The sequence below is a fragment of the Parasteatoda tepidariorum genome, chromosome X2 (assembly GCF_043381705.1).
Source record: "Parasteatoda tepidariorum isolate YZ-2023 chromosome X2, CAS_Ptep_4.0, whole genome shotgun sequence".
In the NCBI taxonomy this organism is placed as follows: Eukaryota; Metazoa; Arthropoda; class Arachnida; order Araneae; family Theridiidae; genus Parasteatoda; species Parasteatoda tepidariorum.
Genome location: NC_092215.1, coordinates 6,713,156 through 6,734,084, shown reverse-complemented (window position 1 = coordinate 6,734,084; position 20,929 = coordinate 6,713,156). Strand labels below are relative to the sequence as shown.

Below are 20,929 nucleotides of genomic sequence, written 5' to 3'. Positions count from 1 at the left end.
GGAAAACATCTTTTCTTTTCTTTCTTCTGAGATTCATTATCAATACAATAATTATAATCTAAATAGAAATGTATATTCGCAAGGAGTGAACCCAGTTTTTAAATGACAAACAAAATTTTGATAGAAGGAAAATAAAAGAAAACAATACGAGGAAATCATGGAATTTTTTTTCTTTCTGAAAGCAAGATTTTTATCTTACACTCATTGGTATTACATCATCATGTTCAATACGTTGACAACATAAAGGCGGCACGTCTTTACTTGAACTGCAAGAAATTCTCGCCTGTCCTTGTTTAATCCAGTTAGAGTATTAAATCAATTCTAGCATATATTCTGAGTTTGTAAGGAAAATATATCGAAAGTTAAATAAATAATGCATGTTTCGCGATAGTAAATTTTCAAGAATAACTTGCAAATGGTGTTACGAATAACTTGTTATCATTCCCATTCGTTATTTAAAAGTTAGTCGATTAATTCTTCAAATATTACGACATAGACTAAAAACAACGAAACTTAATCATTGGATAAAAAGTTAAAATGTTCATTACATATAAATGGTGTTTCATAATGACCACCCTTATTGTATATTTTCAGAATTTTTCTTCAAATTGAGGTGAAAATACACACATAATTGGGATTAAAAATTCATATTTCTATGACAAACCAAAATGCTATTAATGTCTAATGAATCATTACTGAGGAAGGTGGGATGTGTTTTTAAAGCTGTTTGTTAAGCTATTTAAAGCGTCTCCACTACCATCAGCAGATTACGGACGGGGCACATGAGAGGTATGAAGATCATGCCCGACAGCTCTAGAACCTACGCAGCTCTAGCAGGCACTGCCCGGGTGCTCAGCTGTATCCGAGGCATTTCTTCTACTGTGTCTCAGTTGCCTCGACCCTCTTCAACATAGACCTCATATAAATGGTGTTTCATAATGACCACCCTTCAACTACTGCCATGACCTCAACTGCTGCCATGACACCCTTTATTACGAAAAAGTCGGAGATGTGGCCATGGCTGTGCTCCATGCCTTCGGTCCCATTTGAATTGTACTTTTCTGCACTTGTCAAACGACAACAACAACACCATTTAAAGCGTCGCTCTGTTTCATCCAGCACTTAAACAGGTTTTCTTGTTTTCAGCTTCTCCCTTCTCTTTTGAATTTGTTAGATTTTGATGTTGTTTTTATTTCTTTCTAAGCTGTAGCAATTATTTTAAAGCCTCCATCTTGCATTCTTTCTTGAACTTTATTTTTGAAAAGTATTCATAATTTATATATTAAGAGTAGTCGCTACGGAACATCCTGTATATACAGTCAAACCCCGCTATAGTGATCACGGTTTATAGTGAACTCCCGAATATAGTGAACGAAATGTTTGCTCCTGTGCCTCGCTGCACACCGTGTTATTTTTTGAGGATATAGTGAATCAAAAAAAAAGAGAGAGGAAGTTGGATATTATGAATTTTTTTCTGCCTTCGACTGATCTATTTTCTTCATTTTTTAAGCAATAATTTTGAAATTTCTACTTCAAAATAAATGCATATAACGATTTTTAAAACCATCTATAGCATGGAATGTAACAATAAGCATTTTTTCTTGTTTACTTCATTATTGAATTGGTACACCATTCAAAAAAGCCGCAATCTTCCAGTATCAAGACAAATGCTTCAAGTCAAAGCAGATGAATTTGCTGAACGATTTGGTGACACTAATTTTATGCTGACAGATTCAAAAAGCNCCAGTTAGAGTATTAAATCAATTCTAGCATATATTCTGAGTTTGTAAGGAAAATATATCGAAAGTTAAATAAATAATGCATGTTTCGCGATAGTAAATTTTCAAGAATAACTTGCAAATGGTGTTACGAATAACTTGTTATCATTCCCATTCGTTATTTAAAAGTTAGTCGATTAATTCTTCAAATATTACGACATAGACTAAAAACAACGAAACTTAATCATTGGATAAAAAGTTAAAATGTTCATTATATATAAATGGTGTTTCATAATGACCACCCTTAATGTATATTTTAAAAATTTTTCTTCAAATTGAGGTGAAAATACACACATAATTGGGATTAAAAATTCATATTTCTATGAAAAGCTAAAATGCTATTAATGTCTAATGAATCATTACTGAGGAAGGTGAGATGTGTTTTTAAAGCTGTTTGTTAAGCTATTTAAAGCGTCTCCACTACCATCAGCAGATTGCGGACGGGGCACATGAGAGGTATGAAGATCATGCCCGACGGCTCTAGAACCTACGCAGATTGAAGACGCTGCCTGGGTGCTCAGCTGGATCTGAGGCATCTCTTCAACTGTGTCTCTGTTGTCTCGACCCTCTTCAACATAGACCTCAACTGCTGCCATGACACCCTTTATTCCGAAAAAGTCGGAGATGTGGCCATAGCTGTGTTCCATGCCTTCGGTCCCATTTGAATTGTACTTTTCTGCACTTGTCAAACGACAACAACAACAACATTTAAAGCGTCGCTCTGTTTCATCCAGCACTTAAACAGGTTTTCTTGTTTTCAGCTTCTCCCTTCTCTTTTGAATTTGTTAGATTTTGATGTTGTTTTTGTTTCTTTCTAAGCTGTAGCAATTGTTTTAAAGCCTCCATCTTGTATTCTTTCTTGAACTTTATTTTTGAAAAGTATTCATAATATATTGGATATATTTTAATATATTTTAATATATACATAATATATTTTTTGTGGATATAGTGAATCAAAAAAAAAAAAAAGAGAGGAAGTTGGAAATTATGAATTTTTTTCTGCCTTCGACTGATCTATTTTCTTCATTTTTTAAGCAATAATTTTGAATTTTCCACTTCAAAATAAATACATATACCGATTTTTAAAACCATCTATAGCATGGAATGTAGCAATAAGCATTTTTTCTTGTTTACTTCATTATTGAATTGGTTCACCATTTAAAAAACCCGCAATCTTCCAGTATCAAGACAAATGCTTCAAGTCAAAGCAGATGAATTTGCTGAACGATTTGGTGACACTAATTTTATGCTGACAGATTCAAAAAGCGGAAAAATCATCGGAGGAAAAATTATCGGAGAGTCGGGAAATGATTCCATGTCTGATGTGGAGGACTGCGCATCAGCTAAAGATTACTAATTTTTTTTTTGTACAGACGAAGAGTAATAAAAAATAAAAGTTAACACATTTTTGTTACCACGTTTTTTTCAGTCATTTTTGTATTTCATTTTGATGGTCATTTATTTAAATAATATGTAATATAAAAGGGGAGTTTGAAACCACTAGCTAAAATTGGTTGCGGATCGGATATAGTGAAGTTCCGGTTATAGTGAACCGAAATTTCGGTGCCTAGAAAGTTCGCTATAGCTGGGTTTGACTGCATTTTAGTTATGAGTTAACAGCTAAACCTTAAAAATCTTAATAAATGAATACAAAATGAAGTAAGACAATTTATAACGAAATGTCTTTGATGAAGCAATAAATATCAAGTTAATATATGCACCAAATATTTTGTGAGTTATTTGCTTCGATGTAAAGTTTTCAAATATTAAAAGGTGATCATAAAATAAAGTGAGATATCTAGAGCTTTAGTACGTGAAGAGTATTTTACCTAATCAAATACTGTAACCGTGGCAACCTATGGGGCTTCATTCCTAGGTACCCTATTGCCCTATGGCATTTAAGAATAGTGCTCTGAATATCTCACGAGCATTCTTTGGGAGAAATATTGAAGTTTGGCCAGTTATGAAAAGAAATATAAATGATTAGGAATTAGCATAATACCTAATAATAGCTTAGTCGATCAAATTTTACATTTTTTCATATGATATAATTTTTTAATTTATTATGAACTAAAACAAAATTAGACGAAGAGGTCTATTATCGAATCTTAAAATTGAAGTTGATACTAATTATTTTAAAGTTATTACGCCAAAAATAGGTGAATTTTGCTGAAATTGCTGTGAAAGAGTGGTAAAACTTTAATCTGATGTAAATATTAATTGTAGCTTATTGTAAGGAAGTTTAATGTACAGTTTCTTTCTTCGAAGGGCAAATTTTGAATATTTATATCGAAGGGAAAGTTGTACAGAACCGGGTATAGGTGCTTTTTTTTCTCACAGAAACTGCTCGAATAAAATCGCTTCAATTTTTATTTGTATGACAAAACACCCCATTATTTCCAAAAATAAAATTTACTTTATGAAAATGAATAATACTTTGAAGGGTAAATTACTTATTTTTTGGAAGCATGCTAGAACCCTGTTTTATCCGTCCAGAACAGATAAAATCGAGTAGGTCTAAAAAAATGGAAAAAATCATTTTTATCAACCGAAATAGTTATTTATAGAAACGTATTTATATTATTGCTTTCCTTACTGTGAAACATTCAGGAATTTTAAAATAAAGGCAGCTAAGGAATAAATTCTGAATTCATTGAAAATGAAGCCAGTGTGTCACACAGAGAAAAAGAAATCCTTGTGAAATTATCATTCTGTATGGTAAAGACTTTTCTGGTAAAAACAACCCCAAATTATACGGTATTTAAACCTTCAATTTGATAATTTTCCATTCATATGGTAACGGTTTACCCCAAATTCTGGTTTTCAGTATTATAATTCTTATTAACACACATTTGGTAAAAAATACCTAACTATAAATTAAGTTAAACTAAATAAATAGTTTTAATTTAAAGCTCTAAAATATCATAAAATCTTACTACATTTGTCAAATTTTATCAGATATTATAAAACCGTATTTTATTGTTAATTATAATAAAATAATTACCAAAGTGCTTCGGTGAAAATTACCGAGCTGTTTGGTGATCTCATAGTGCCAGAACGCATGATAAATTTTACCATATTTTGGTAGTTTTAACCAAATCATTTTATTTTATATTTTGATATTTTATAACCATCATTTGCAGCCGACCCAATTCCGGGTTTACGACTTCTAATGTTCAACTCCGTAGCATTGTAATTTTGAATCAATCCAGAAGATAAGCAAGCTCCTGGATCAGTACCCTCAAGGGTATAATTTGTTATGGGAACATGGAGGACTTTGTGACTCGACAGATTTAACGTGCATCAGTCACCATTCACTACACGGGAAGTCTACGACCCCTTGGACATGGGCCCAGTGTCCTACGAACCAGGCATATTTTTGAATACATCTACCCGGTGTTATTCAAATGGAAAAATATCAATTTTAATCTGATAAGGTTATTTAATCGAAATAAAGATTTTACATCGTATGTTAATATGATTTAAGACTTGATTAACAATTGAAAACTATCGCTAAATTAAGTGTTATCAAATGCAGAACTTACTTAAAATAAACTTTTCAAGCAATTAGAAACTACAGAAGGAGTAAAAATCATACATTTTCTTTTTCATTTTTAAAAACGCTGTAGCAGAAAACAAATAGTTCTTTCTGTTCTTCATTCATATCAAATAGCGAGGCGTTTGCTTGCATTTACTTTCACACGATTTCTGACATATACCAGCAGTATTTAAGCCATAAATGTGGGGTTACGGTTCGATGCAGCAAAATTGTCTCTCCTGATTCTCTTCAGCGTAAACATTTATAAATTTTTGATTCAACTTTTTATAAATACCCTGTACAAAAATTCTGTGTGTAGTTGCCACCAATTTTGGTGTTGAGGTAAACTATCCATTTTTAAAAACAGAATTGTAGGTATCGTGCAAAAATTACATAAAATTGACAAAAATAGATATTGTTAGAAAGAATTAGGGTGATTATTTTACTAAAAATGTACTCGCTTTTTTAATAAAATATTTCGGCAATGACGTTATTAAATTGACTCGAATGCACATGAAAATTCATGATGCTAGTAAACAAACAAGTAAGCAAACAAAAATAGAATAAAGAAAACTATAACAGTGAATAAGAGGAAAAAATATGACTACTTACACTGTAAAAATTTTAGTTTTAATTTAAATCAAAAAGGATGGCAATTATTCGTCGAAATTTTTTACAGTGTAATGTTGAGCTTACAAAAAGTTTATAATCGAAACCATGAAAAAAAAGCAGAATATAGAAATACTTTGTTCAGTTTATTAGCGATGCAAGTCGGTTTCACTTTCATTTTGGATTTTATTAATTTGGGTACTGCAATGGGTTATTTTAGATAAATTGTTTCCGTACAAACACTAGTAGTTCTAATTTAATTTCAAAACCTTTTGTTTATTTTTATCTACACTAGATAGAGATAGCAATAATCTTCTTTGTAACAGCTACTTAGATAAACCAATTATTTCTAAGAAAAACTGCCTTATGAGCAAAATAAAAAAAGAAGATAAATGCTTTGTAGCGAGTAGAAAATGTTTCACAATTGATTATTCTTTATCTATATGCAATTATGCTAAAATAAAACTTAAAGTGCTAATTTTTTCAAAAAATATAAACTTTTCCTTGCAGATTATATAATTTTTATTACAGTAGGTATAAATTAAGTTAAGAAAATTTTTTTGTAAGCTAAAAATAATCTTAAATTTTTATTTTGAAGAAATATGAATAAAAATAAATGAAGCATAAAAAACTTTCTTCCCCCAGAATCTTTCCCAAAATACACTTTCGCCAAAAAAGGAAAAAAATTATGGGAATTTTGAGAACATTTTTAAACAGTGAGTTGATCATTAATATTAAGAGTAATATTATTTAATCGAAACATAATTCATTGATTGCGATCGATTATTTACTTTTGTATTTTAAATCTCAATCGAGCAATCATTACGGTAAAAATGAAAATAAAAATGTCGGAATAAAGGGAATGAATTATTTGATATGAAAGAACACGTTAAACAAATTAGTAGCTTATAACTTAAGCAACACTCTTGCCCAAAAAATAGTACTTTAAATAAGATGAAATGTGTTTTCTTTATTTGTAACAAGATTCTAAGATTAAAGAGCAATAAAATTTGTTGATAACCTGTCTCTCACTTCTAGGTATTATTAATGATAGGAAAATTCTATTATTTACTTTTGTATATTAAAATTTACCACCATGAAATAACTTTTCTAAATAAGACAATCATTAAAATGCAAAAAATAAAAATAAAAATAATCAGACAAACAGACATATGGGAAAATCATGACACTAGAGAAAGTATATTATTAGATTTTCACTGAGAAAGAACGTACCGTTAAAACTACCAGAATATGGTAAAATTTACCACTGGCTCTATGGGAAAACCAAAAAGCTCGACAATTTTTATCGAAGCACTTTGATTATGATTTCGACAAAACAAACAATTAAATACTGTTTTATAACATGTGTTAGCATTTGGTAAAAGGGGTAAAATTTGGTAATTTTATTTGATACCTTAGAATGCGACATTGAAAAGGATTTAATGGGTTAAATTTACTTTTTCAGATTTATATTTGTTTACTAAATGTGTGGTAATAAGAACTATAATTTTGAAAGTTGAAATTTCATGTAAATCGTTACCATACGAACGGGAAAATTACCTCCTGAATATTTCAAAAACAGTATATTTTTTTAAAAGAAATGTCATTGCCATAGAGTACGGTAATTTTACCAGCATTTTTTTCTTGACAAGTGTGTGAAAACGTTAAATCCAAACAAATTTTAAACCTAATCAATAATAAAAAAAATAATAACAAAGAAGAAAATAAATAATAACAATAACAAAGACGAAAAGTAGCTTTAAATAAGATAAAAATATCTTACCTTTATTTGTCAGCTACTTTTTTAAACATGATAATATCAGATATATATTCAAATTAAGCGTTAATAAGCATTTCAGAAAATGTTTTTTTAGTGGTAATTAATTCGCTTATTCCTATTGTTTATATTGCAAAAGTGGAACACTACAATGTGTTTCATACCGGTACTTACTGTTTGATTAAGTTTTCTATATTTCTTCAAAGAATACTTTTCACAGATAAGATATCTTTTTTAGATACGTGAGTTTAAATGATGACCAATGTTTTCTTTTCGATTACTTTTATGTGATAACAGAAAATATTTTTTTCTACAAGTATTAAGAAAGGAAAGTAATTTTCCAAGGAATACCTCTCAGAATAAATATGTATAGATTAAATTAAGTATTTTTATAAACTGTTCAGTTATTTTTTTTAAAGAAGTTATATAAATAAGATTTACATTAAACATAAATAAGATTGCTGTGTAAGTTTTCATACTGTTTGTTTTTTAAAGCAAATAACTAAATTTATACTGTTTTTATGCTGGGTGTTTCGTGACATAAACAAAGGATCGGGTATACTTTGTGCTATGTAGATTGAAGCAAAAATTTTAAGCACGAGGGAAAGTACATGAAGGGACATACTATAGTTTAAGTTCAATAAATAAGAACCTTCCTCAGTATCTAAATGTCAAATGAAGGTAGAAAAGTAAAGGGACAAACACATTGTATAGTGGTTTAACCAATAGGAACAGAGGAACAAGTTTGAGCAAAGAAATAACAAGAAGGAGATATGAAACAGGTGTAAGGGGATTTGGCTGAAACCCCAGGATGCAATAGAATCAAATAAAATAGACTTCAAAACATTAACGAATCTCTTAGGAGTTTTCAAAATATATCAAATTCTAATATGTTTCAAAATGTATTAGAATTTTGAAAATATATAAACTGAATTATTAAAAATTTCCAATATATATTTTGAAAAATTCTATTAATTTTGTTAATGATCTATCCTGTATCCCACCTTTTCTCAATATTTGGAAGTCTATTTTAATTAAATATGTTGCACTCTGGTGTTCCTGCACTATCCCTTCACACCTGTTTGTTATCTCCCTCTTGTCATTTCTTTGTTCAAACTCGTTCCTCTGTTCCTATTGGTTAAACCACTTTGGGTTTGTTTCTTTACTTCACTACATTTATTTGACGTTCAGACATTGAGAAAGGTTCTTGTTTATAAAACTGACACTATAGTATGTCCATTTATGTACTTTAATTTGTGCTTATTCACATTGTTTTACCGTAATTTTAAATTGAAAATTCTGACAGCGTAAGAAGTTTTTAATCGATAGCTTTTTAGTCAGTGATGTTCATATCAAATCAATTAAGAAAATATTTAAAAGACTCAGTTTAAAATATAGGTGCAAAGATAAGACTTAATGTAACTAATTACTTTTTTTATCCGTACAAATTTTCATTTGAAAATTATCGAATGATGTTAAAATAATCGAAAGTGCTTGAAGCCTCGATGCCTGGAAAAAAAATCTACTAAGCTATAAGTGACATAAGTGACTATGTTTAGGATCAGAAAATGAGAAATCAAGAGGAAAAAAAACTTAAAACTGACTGATATAACGTATTTCTGTAAAAATATACAAGTTAAATTTAGAGAGTTTCGTTAAATTTAAATATATCTGAGTTTTAATGGAATTTTCGCTCTCAACTATAAACTACTGTGCCCCATTATGTATTAATGGTCATACCCTTGAAACGGTTTACGAACTCAAATACCTTGGCACTGTTGTTAACGATCAAAACATACTTCGAGCAGAAATCAAGAAAAGAGTCAAAATGGCTATTAAGTGTTTCTTTGGACTGAGGAGACAGCTAAGATCAAATCTTCTCAGCCGAAAAACAAAGTTAAAACTCTATAAGACACTCATACTTCCTGTGCTACTTTATGGAAGTGAAACTTGAACCCTAAACTCAGATATACAGCGAACACTAGACATCTTCGAAAGAAAGATCCTCAAAGCCATCTTTGGCGTAATTCAAGAAAGGAGATGCTGGCGAACCAGATATAACTTCGAGCTCTACCGACTCTACAAGTAGTCCCAAATTACACAATTAATCCGCAGTAATTGGCTGAGATGGCTGGGTCATCTATAGAGAAGCTCTGAAAATAGCGCCATGAGATTCGTCACCTTTAAGAACCCCGAGGGGTGACGCCCAGAGGCCGACCCCCTACAACATGGATCTACGACATCGAAAATGATTTGAAAACCCTAAAGATAAGAAATTGGAAGGGAGTTGCCTTGGGTAGGAGGCGCTGGCGGTTGTTAGCTGTTGAGGCAGCCAAGGCCTGCTAGGCGCTGCTGTGCTGACAAAGAAGAAGAAAAGTTTTAATGTTGACGAGATGGTGCAATACTTCTGAATTTCATTTCCATTAAATCAATTATTATATTCAAGATGATTTTTTTTTAAAAATTTTTTCGTCTTAGCTTCCATTTTTTATGTTTTTTTTTTTTTTTTTTTTTTTTTTTTTTTTTTTTTTTTTTTTTTTTTTTTTTTTTTTTTTTTTTTTTTTTTTTTTTTTAGCACCAGAAATGTAATAATAATAAGCAAATTACTCTAAATTTTGGTGGAATTTGATTTGGTACACTGATGTTGAGTTGAGATAAGGGAACAGATATGTGAGATATAGAAATATAGTTATCGTAAAAACATTACATACAATCGATAAAATAACAATTATTTGGAAGAATTAGTGTGAATATATTATTACATATATGCGTGTTTTTTAAGCGAAATGTTTTGGCAATGAAGTCATTAAATCGGTTATAATGCTCATCAAAATATGTGTTATCAGTAAGCAAACAAACAAGAAATGAACAAATAAATAAATAAAACTATAACGGTGAAAAAGTAAATTAGAAATCTGACTAAATGCACTGTATTTAAAATACTTCTAATACCCTTTTGTAATTTTTGAAGGGCTTAGTATTTTTTGATTTAATGGTGCTGCTTTATGGAACATCTCATATCTGTTTTATGTATGAAAAATTACTTTCGATGTATAAAAAAAGATGAATTTCTTTCAATTAATGACTAATTCCTAAACAAAACTAAGTTTAATATCTAAAATAGAAGATAAATGAAATTAATAGTTTTAAATAAAGCTGCAATCGAGCGAAATAATAGTTCCGTTTGTGATAGTTTTATCTGTAATGTTCGAAACAGCAACTGCAACTTTTGCTTTTAAAACCGTTTTGACCTTTTAATATCCTTATGCTTTTTCTTAGTATGTTTACTTAAAGTTTAGAAAAGTAATTTAAACACACGTAAAAAAAACGTTATTCAAAATTTATTACGAATATCAAATAAAAAATAAAAGAAAAAAATAATAATTTTTAGATTGTAGGCCTAATAAATCTCAAGCGTGGTGCTAAAATAAACTTTCTTCCATAATGTCAGATCAGGAATTAATTTATTTAAGTGGTAGGAACTGGCTCCTTTTTTTTATACTGAAAGCGCTTCTGTCAAGATTTTATTACGCTTCGAGACAATATAAGACGACAATACCTTGGGGGATATTTTCTTAATGAAATTGAAATTTTTAACGCTCGTAACTTTGCAAATATTTTAAAGTGCCATTAGATGCTTGCTTTAGTTTTAAATAAAGAATTCTATGGTTTGTTACATAAGAAAACTTTTTGTTCCCATGAGCCTTCTATTTCATTTAAAACCTTTATAAATTTAATTAAAGTAAAGAAACTTTCAAATGTTTAAGCTGCTGTTTATCTATTAGTTATATGGCTGTCAATACAATTCGTTTTTTATTGTTTAACTAAAAATTTGAATTTTATATTAATGGAAATTTGATTTATAAGACAACGGGAAACTTGTGCACTTTATTTTTAGGCATTAATTATTTTTACTCGATTAAAAAGCTTCATTCGCATCAAAAATATTTAAATTGAAAGGGAAACAGTAGACATGTTTCAAGCGGTCAAGCACTGGCGCCCATTTTCAAGACTTGTCAGACATGAATAAGAGGAAACAAGAGTGATTTGAAATATAAAAAGAAAAGTTGCCTACGAAAAATAGGAAAATAAAGGTGAGAACCGAAACTAGAAAAACTACAGCAGCCAATGAGAAAAAGATGATGTTGTTGTTGTTGTAGTTCATTTACGCCGTTAACAATGGAATCAGCATTCATATGAATAAAACAAGATTCTAGGGCATCAAGATGAGCTGATGTGACTGAAACATGTCGATTGCTGCTCGATTTATGAAGCAAATGGGGTCTTTAAACTAGGTAATGTCTAAACACTTCAGTTTCTTGGGATTATTTATTTAATAATTTTTTTCTTAGTTTAATTTAATTGATATGGAATATTTTGCGTTGATGACAATAAACATAAGCGATAAATGCAATTTCGTTTTGGAATATCTGAATCCTAACTATTCACTAAATTGCTAAAATTTTCAGTATTCAGTTTAAAATAATTATCTCGCCTGCTAACAAATTAAAATTTCGCCAACCCTGAAGATAACATTATAAACAATAGCTGAGGTTTACATCAAGTTTCAAGTTAGTGTGAGTTTATGTATTTTGTGAAATTAAAGTACCTTAAAGCTACTATTCACATAGAACGCGAAAGAGGAATTCTAAAATCAAGATATTGAACGATTTTCCATCACTCTACATATATGAATTTCTACTTATTGATTTGAGTTTTCTTCAGCTGAAATTATTCAGCATTGCTTCATAGCTACTGATCTAGATTTCAGGGAATCATTTTGCCTTTTTTGACAACTCTTCTAATGGAATTTCTGGTTTTCCATTTTTCCTAATTTTTCGACATCTCTTTTCTTTAAATTTTTAAATCTTGCATCTCTAGGGTTATCATCCAATTTCAACCATATCTTTCTTTTCTTTTCTTATTTCACTATTTTCCTTTTCCTTCCCAAATTGGTTTAATCATTTCGTAGATATTGTTTCCCGTACCTTATTAGTCATCCTCATTTTTCGATATGTTTCAGCAATTTTCGTTTGCTCCACTATATTTATCTATTTTTTATGCATATATGTGTTTAAATACAAACATAGACACAGAACAGAGATATTTTCTACTCAAATTGATGTGCAAATTAGTTGATTGCCATTGCAAATTGTGCGAAGAGAAAAACTATGAAACTATAGACAATTTTAGTTAAAAAAATTTAGTAATAAAATAATCTTCACTCAAATTAAAAAATTGTAACAAAACTACGTTTTTTATAATTTAGAAGTACTTAAATTTGCGTTAAATAAACTTTTATTATATTCGGCAACATATTTTTTTTTATAACCGTCGTTGAACAGCCGGCCCAATCTTCGGGCTTACGACAATTAATGTTTAACTACGTAGCCTTGTAATTTTGAACCCAATTTAGAAGACAAGGGAACTCCTGGATAAAGTATTGGGAGAAATTTGCCTTCGTGTGCGACTTTTTGATGGAGCTAACCGCACTTGCATGGAGGGTAAGATTACGAGAACCCCCCTCGGTTACCCTGACGGTGAAGGGACTCTAACCCATGATCTGTCTACTACTGATGATATTTCACGTCAGCACTGTGGTCGGTACAAGTCCGATGTGGAATTCGCTTCAACTGGGATTCGAACCCGGTTCATCTCATTGAAAGGCGAACGCTGTATCCTCTGAGCCATCGCGGCTAGTTACATATTAGTATTTTTTTAAATATATTAATATTTATATTAGTAATTTTTTTTGCAAGTTTTTTTCCTCAAAAAGAGCTGTATTTGGCATTTTATTTTATGCATCTGTCAATAAAAGTAATAAATGCTGTTTTATCTTTCGAATAAAGTTGTTATTTACAATAGTTTTTATTTAAATAATAATTAATTAAAAACTTACCTTGTCATCATCCATAATGTGGGAAATAATATTATATAAAAGAATAATTACTTACCAAGAAATCAGATGCAGTTTAGTGTTCAGCATTAAATACGACCATCGAAAAAGAAAATACTACCTTTTAGCTCATTTAAAACAAGGCTTCCTGTTCTTAAATGAATTATCTAAAGAACTTATACGAAACCTAATTTTATGTTTCTGAAATGTTCATTTAAGCGTTTGAAATACTTGGATATTGCCTTATTAAAAGCGATTCAAAAATATATAAATTAAAAATTCGATATCAAAAATATGTAAATAACAGTTCAAGCGCTCTAAAACAAGCGCCCATTTATAAGACTTACCTGACGAGAATGAGAAGAAACAAAAGTGATTCAAAATATAAAACGAAAAGTTACCAACGAAAAATGGAAATATAAAGGTGAGAAATAAAACTAAAATAAGCAAAAAACTAAGTAGCTGAGAAAGAAAAAGATAAGAAACAGAAAAAAACCACAGTTTATTTTTGCTAATGAACAAGACATAATTTTCAAAAAATTAATTAATTTATGTACTGGTAATTAGAGTCACTTAACTTGTGGAGTTTCTGAATAAATAGCATTTTAGTATCAAATATAAAATAACCTTATGGTAGTTTTAAAATGATTCAAAAATAATTCGATATACTTTTTTAAAATTCTTTTCTAAAGATATCAATTTATTACTTCGATTTAGTTATCAAACAATGGTCAAAAAACTCTTTAAATAAATCTATTTTTTGAGTTAAAAATAATGACAATGGAGTTTCTTTTCGAGAAAATATGCGAACATAAAAAAATTCTTTGAATATTTTCTATTTAAACATTTGGGATGAGTATAAACTGTATTAAACTTGATCGCAATAATAAAGAATATTTCTTTTTGAATATGTTAAAACTCTTTTTTATCATTTCTGTACAACTTTTTATTAGGTTTAGTGATTCATTTTTTGTTCCAGCAAAGGCAGAAAGTAATCAAATATTTCTTCCAGATTTTATTCTTTCATTAATGATAAGAAAGACACAATTCTTTGAAAATGACAGAAAGGATTTGATTTATATAAAAAAAAACTTAGAATTTAATCAAAATTTACTTTGTAAGAGAAAAAATATTTTAAAATGTTGAAGATGTTTTAGAAAGATGCTTTATTTTAAACAATAAAAATGCCTTTTGGTATTGATGTAAATCTTTTATTTGCAGAACAAATAGTCTAGTTAAAGTTATTCATGGACAGGAAATTCTGGTAAAATTACCGCACTGCATGATAACAATATTTCTGGTAAAAAAATCATAATTCTGGCTAATAAAACCAAAATTTAAACCATTCATTTTTCCATTCATAATATAACGATTTACTGGAAATTCTGGTTTTTCAAAATTATAGTTCTTATTACCACATATTCTTATTACCACGTATACCACATAGAAAAAATACAAAACTGAAATGCAATGGTTATTATGCCATGCTCTAAGGTATCATGATAAAACTGCCAAATTTCACCACATTTACCAAATTTTATCACATATTGTAAAACCATATTTTATTTTTAATTTTACAAAAATCATTACCAAAGTGCTTTGGTAAAAATTACCGAGATTTTTTGTGTTCCCATAGAGCTAGAAACACTGTAAATTTGGCCCTATTCTGGTAGTTTTGACCATTCTTTTTTTTCTCGATGTTTAATTTAGTATTAATAAGAACCTTATTTAACATTAAAATAAAGTATTCAACTGCTTTTCCCTTTTTCTTAGAATTAAAAATAAATTTTTTTACTTCAAAACTGAGACTTATAATTATTATTTGCACTTAAGAATTAGAGAGTTTAAAATAAAATATTAAACAAATTTCGAAGATTTAATTTTTTAAAAAATGTAGCCTTTTGTCATGTTGTATTGTAAAAAATAAACTCTACTTTAACTATCAATTCTATATAACTACTAATTAACCAGCAATTAATCCCTTTTCAATCTTAACTGTTATTAATTTTATTTTCAAAATTTAAGAAAAGAGCAAATATTTTTTCAAAGTATCACTGTGAATTATCATAAAAATCCATATATTATAATAATTAATTTTAGTTTGTCAACTAACTTGTAGCAATTGTAGCAATTTTTGAAAGATATGACTCAAACTTTCTTAAAGTTGATGTATTTTTCTTTAAAATTACCTTTATATAAAAGTTCTATAATAAAACCACAACATTGTGTATTTTATTTTTATTAGAAATAATTAATTATTGCAAAAGAAGTTCTTCTCTATTCATTTTTATTTGTGTTTGTTTTATAAATTTTTGAGTCTCTTAATTCACTGAGGAATAAGAAAAAATAGTTGCGCTTTTAAAAGAGTTAAAGAAATGTTTTCGTGCTTTTCAAAAGCCAATTTAGATATTTTCGAAAGTTACAAGAAAAAAACAAACAAAATAATGATGAAGAGTCTTTAATATAAAAGGAAGAAAGTTTTGAATTCCTTTTGCTTTTAGTTACAGTAGAGATTGATGTTAATGACTGTTACTATTTAATTTACTCATCTTTTAATACATAAATGTTAGAAGTATGATTTTGATTTATTACTTATTAAAATATACAATAGTCCTCTAATTATATTTGGACAGACATTATTTAAGAGTTAGTTAGGATTTTATTTTAAAATAGGGATTATATTTATGCAATTAGAATTATCGATTGGGTAATCTTATAGTGTAGTCATTTTGCATTTCAATGCTTTTAAAAATATTTATTTATTTATATTTATTATTATTTTATATTACATGCATTTATTTATTTATATCATTAAAAATATTTATTTATTTATATTTGTTATTATTTTATATTACATGCATTTATTTATTTATATCATTAAAAATATTTATTTATATTCACATTAATGCAATTAAAAGTGAAATTACATTTAAGAATAAAAAAGAAGTGTTAATAAAGACTTACAGATTTGAAGCACATAGATTTATGTCGTTTATATTTTGTTAAATTTTTTTTTTTTTTTAACAAAACCTTATATATTAATTTTATTCTTATACTAATTACTATTTTTTATTATCTCTTAAAAACTATTCACTTTAAATTTTTTCATATTCCTCTCAAATAGAGTGTAATATGCAATATATCACACTTATAAACAATACATTAGAAAGGAGTTACATTAGAGAAGTAGAAAAGATGCAGCAATGGCGATATTCGAAACAATTATTGCTTAAAACTTATTAACTTCTCTTTCTCCCTTCCATATGGTCCTTTTTAAGAATAAAGCATATTAAGACATTTTTTTAGTTACAACTCATTTTAGAGAACAATTTATAAAATTTTATAAAGTTTAAAAAATTAAGATATATTTTTTCTAATGTTAATATAGAATCTTTCTACAATGTTTTAAAAATTGGGCGAAAAATGCCATAAATTACAATATTTCTATGCACTTTTTTCAGTTAAAAATGAAGCCGAAAAAATCAAAACATGATTAGGGAGCTTGGGGCGGAGATCAGGTAAGTACCATCATCTCTGTCTCTCTCTCTTTTTAAAATTTGTCGTAGGGTTGTGTTTACGTACTCTATCGGATCACATATAATAAGGAATCCTGGACCATCGCATACGTTTAGAGAACTGTGACGCGATAACAATCAAAACCAAATTTTATTCTAAAACTTTTCTGTAAACTAATGACTATTCGTTAAATATAATTGATATTGATATCAATCGCTTCTGTCCTCCATCAATATCAAACGATAACAAGTAACCATCTACCTTCGAATAACGATATCTCTATGGCAAATGTTTTCTTAAAGTTTACAGAGCCTGCCCAGATTTTCATTTTAAAATTACGGTAAAATAATCGACAGGTGACTGTACATCCAATTAACCGTAAATTTTATGGTAAAGAACATTTTTTTACCTATACGACGTTAAAACCGTTTACAACCAGTATGGTTAACCATGAATACAAAAGAACCATGAATACAAAACTATACGCTTTTTAACTCTATTTTTAGACTCTTTTATGTTTAGCAACTTTATAGTGCTGTCATCTATTCTTGAGTGAAAGTTTCATAGACTAATAGTCAAAAATTGAGGAGGGCAAGATACAAGAAATAAAGGAAAGATTGTGGTGTCAAAGCTGGGACTCAAACCCCAGTTCTCTCGGCCATCACAATAGCACATCGACCCTCTCGGCTATAGCATATACCTAGGGAAGAGGAACAAAGTAGCTTCATTTCAGGCGGGCCTAGTTGATGCGATAAAATTCTGGTTGATTAACCGTAAAAGGTGAAACCAGCTACTAAGTGGTTTTAATCACAGTTAACACAATCTATTTATGGTTATTTGACTATTTTGTTTCAATATATGGTAAAATAGCAATAAAATAAATTGTTATTTAACCATTGTTTCAGAGAAGTTTTTAACAGTGACTTACGGTTTCAAAGCGGGCATTATCAGAAATATTACGTGTAAAGTTTTTTCTATGTAGACTTTTAATACTTCAGATTTGCCCGGATTCAAATAAGTATGTTAAAATAGATATTTAGACTTCACTTATCAGTGTACATTATTAACTGATAAACACAATATAAAAATAGAAAGGAAATGAATAATAAAAATTGGGTCAAATGAAGAAAAGTGGGCTAAGAGATATTTTATATTTATTATTTGTTGCTACTGAATTTTTAAAGATTGCTTTTTAGTGTTCTTCAAGTTAATAAATGACGAAAAAAATTAAAAGTGAATAATTATTCATAAATCTTACTAATTTCTGATTCATAACTAACTATTTTTATTTTCAATTTCATTAACTCAAAATATCAGAATATGCTGGAAAATTGAGGATTAAGGTTTTTAAATAATATATAGATTATAAATACAAGTACGTTTAGAAATAGTTAATTTTATTAAGCTCGTATTATTGACTCTTTTCGTAAAACAAATTTGAAATTATTAAAAATCACAATTAAATAAAAATGAATCGATCATTTCTTTAAACACTAGATTGGAAAAAATAAATATATAAAGTTGATTACTTCCTAAACTTTATCGTGTTTCACATTAATTTGTAAAAATGCAAAAAGCATAATCAATAAACCACTAAAGGTAAAGTTTTATTAGGAAACATTATTAATTTAATTATCCATGGCATTAAGGCTTATTTTTATGAAAATGGGGAAAACTTTTATTGTTTGTTTTTTATTCTATTATTTTTTTTCTATTTCGACTCGAAAGTGTTTTGGATTACGTTTAATTTAAACTCATTTATTTGTTGAATAAACTGTTGCAAGTAGTTCATTAATTTGTTTGAGGAGTTTATTTTTACACATTTAGATTACATGGTAAAAATAATGATCTCTCGCTTTAATTTCATCTGTTTAAATTAAATATATATAATTATTATTATCAACATTATTCAATTAAATCATCAGAGTTTATCTAATAATTTGATCATTTATTGAATTGTCAACTAATCGTTAAATGTTACACATTCAAATTAAAGGTAGTATTAATTTATTAATATTTAAGTAAAGAATTTAGCTTTTTTGTGATAACAATGTGTTTAAATGGATAAGTTAGTTAAACGCTTTCCAGTATGAATAATATTTTAATACATTTTCTCACTATATAGTTTAGTTTTTAAAGATTGCGACTGAGATCGTTAATTTCTGTAAAATATTATGTTTTACTGTAAAGAAAAATATTATATTTTCTATAAAAAAATATATTTTTTTGTTAGGAATAAGTTAATAGGATAATAAGTTAATAAGTTAATGCGTTAATAGGAATAGTAAAGCGTTTTCCAATATGAATAGTATCTAGATGCATTTTCTCACAATCGAGTTTAGTTACATTATACTAAAGAGGACTACTGAGAAACTAGATCGTTAATTTCAGTAAAATACTATATTTGCTATAAGAAAAATATTATATTTGCTATAAGAAAAATATTATATTTTCCGTAAAGAGTATATTGTGACTTCTGCAGGAATGATAATATATTGTCAGGAATTTACTGTATTTTCTGAAACTGTAATGTTATATTTTCTGTGAGGAAACTGTAAAATACTCTGTTGGAATAATATCATATTTTATATTTGAAATAAGTAATAATTTCTGCAAGGATTCTCTAATATTTCCTGCAAGCATTATGCTATAATTTATGCAGATATAACGATTACTATAGGTAGGGTATATTATGTATGCTTAATGATAATAATAAATAAAGTATTGTTTTAACTATAATATATTTTATGAGCTTAGGATATAAATTTATAACAAATGTTTCTCTAATGAAATGCATTTATGAGTTCAGGAAAATTATGCTATTAAATATAATCCTTTAAAGAATATATGTCCCGCAGTGGACTGATCGTTAAGATACGGTTCCCATCAGATCAGCGAAGTCAAGCATCACTGTCTGCAGTCAGTGTGTGGGTGGGTGACCACTTGGATCAGTCTGCCTTGGGATCGAGGGTGTGCGGTATGGGTCCTCATTAAACAGCTCCACCGTAAAGTGCTCGACTTCGCGTGCAGGTCGTCGGGCTACCGAAGCAGGGGTGCCATCCCCTCTGCAGAGGATCCAAATTGTGATGGCGTGTCTTCGGATCATCCTCAGGGATGTTTCCCAAACCGTCGCCAATAGTCCAGTGTGCAGCTCTAGTGCGAGGTAAATGAGGTACAACAATTAAAAAATATATTTATGAGTTTAGGTTTATTATTTAACAAAATATGTTTCTTTAATGAAACACAATACCTGGATGTATTTGTAATTTATGAAATTTATTATTCAATAGTATGTTATCAATAGTATTTTTAATTTAAGGGATTTTTTTTTTTTTTGCATTTATAATTTATTCCGCTATGGAAGTCCTAATTCCATAGCGCCTCTCCGCTACGGAAAAGTATATTATGCTAAAAAAGAATGAATTTTAATTTAATCTTTATAGTCTCATGAAAAAAAAACAAATAGCATTAAAGTCATTGAAATTCTTGTAAGATAAATTTCCTTTTATAACTTATTAATTTTCTCCTTTTTTTCCTTTTATAATTTTTTTTCCTTTTATAATTTATCAATTTCTTGCATTTATAATTTATTAATTTTCTCAGCTATGGAAAAGTATACTGTGTTAAAGTTCTAAAAAAATGAATTTTAATTAAATCTTTATAGTCTCGCAAAACAAGAACAAAGCGCATTAAAGTCATTCAAATTCTTGTAAGATAAATTTCTCTTTATAACTTATTAATTTTCTCCTTTTTTTTCTTTTATAATTTCCTTCTTTCTTTTTATAATTTATTAATTTTTTGCATTTATAATTTAT

At 28.4% G+C, this 20,929-nt stretch overlaps 1 protein-coding gene across 4 annotated transcripts in view; it reads right to left on the bottom strand.

The window, feature by feature from the left end:
• The window catches only part of LOC107453509 (G-protein coupled receptor moody), a 53,825-nt gene that overhangs the window by 24,809 nt on the left and 8,087 nt on the right, over nt 1–20,929 (bottom strand). The window contains exon 1 of one of the 4 annotated variants that reach the window (XM_043046185.2): nt 7,709–7,886. The exons of the other annotated variants lie outside the window; for them this stretch is intronic. The gene's annotated coding sequence lies outside the window, so the exon portion shown is untranslated. Of the gene's footprint in view, nt 1–7,708; nt 7,887–20,929 lie in introns of those variants that run through there. 4 annotated transcript variants of the gene reach the window in all.